Consider the following 1,536-nt stretch of genomic DNA (forward strand, 5'->3'; position numbering starts at 1 on the left):
TTGAATGTGCTGTCATTTATTCTGATAGATGTATAACTTTATACTTGGTTTGTTTGTTGATGAGTGATTGCTTCTGACGATTCATTGGTCGATATGGGCTCGCTTGAATGGTGCTTGATGTAAGGTTCGTGTTCTTGTATGCAATGCATATGGTGTATGAAGTAATCATAAGTCATTAAGTTTGCAGTTTGACATTCTTGATTCTTTGCACTTGGTTCGTGTGCTTATTTTCTTCTTTCTACCGTTGGCATCCGTGTATTAATTTTATTGCGTTTTGTATTAAATGCCAGGTGCTGGCTAGATATTTAGATTCGAATGTGTGTGTTGTCTTAATGGTCTTGTTGTTATAGACGATTGCATCATCTGGTGTATGCTCGTATCATTCCTTTGATATTGGCGGTGAGACGGTGTCTATAATGTAATTAGTTTTTATTACTTTGTTATTGAGTATATGGCTGATAATTTCATCATTTGGTGTTTCGGCGGATGCCCGGTACCATAATCGTTATTTTTTATACGTTTAATTCTGACAGTCTTAATAATTTTCTTAGTCTGATAATATTGTATGTTCCTCTATGTGGAAATCATTAATTCTTTGGTGGCCGTGCATTAGATATTGCGTTCTGGTAATCTGCTTCCGTGTGTGATTATTGCTCTTGGGTGTTATCTTTTGATGTGCTGCGGTATGATGCAATGGCATTACTTCTGGGTGGTCTGAGTTTATAATGATTTAAGTTAAGTAAATAATTTATTTTATTATTTTAATATATCGATGTATGATCGTTATTGGTTCCAAATAATTTTATGTATTTATTAATATAATAGGTAGAAATATAATATATTACATTACAATTTTTTTTATTTTCAGCTAAATAGGTACTATAATTATTAGAAAAAAATATTATGTCAATTAAACATATTTTTCATTTTTTAAGAAGTTTTTGTTGTGAAATATAATTTATAAAATGTAGATAATGTTTGTCTACTGAATGTGACGTATAAAATATTATCTAATTGTATCCTATCAAGAATAAAAGGAAGGGCAGAAAAAATAATTGGATACTATCAAGGTGGCTTCAGGATGGGAAGGTCAACAATTAACCAGATATTTATATTAAGACAGGTCTTCTAAAAAACTTGGGAATATGATAAGGAACTACATGTCCTTTTCATTGATTTCCAAAAAACCTATGACTGTATGCATAAAGATAGCATATTTAAAATACTGAAAGAGTTTCATTTCCTTAATAAGCTAATAAACCTAATCATGATAAGCGTAATGGAAACAAATATCAAGGTTAAGGTTGGTGGCCTGATATCGGATCCTGTACAGGTAAAATCAGGATTAAGACAAGGCGATATTCCTTAGATAGGCCTTATCGCCTATCTTATTTAACCTGGTATTAGAAAAAGTAATAAGGGAAATTAATATCAAACGAGAATGCTTTAAGTTACAAAAATCATCAATAGGATTACGCTAACGATGAAGTGTTATTAGAAGAATCGCAAGAGAATTTAAAAAATGTATTTCTTAAA

Source organism: Acyrthosiphon pisum, chromosome A2, assembly GCF_005508785.2.
Source record: "Acyrthosiphon pisum isolate AL4f chromosome A2, pea_aphid_22Mar2018_4r6ur, whole genome shotgun sequence".
NCBI lineage: Eukaryota > Metazoa > Arthropoda > Insecta > Hemiptera > Aphididae > Acyrthosiphon > Acyrthosiphon pisum.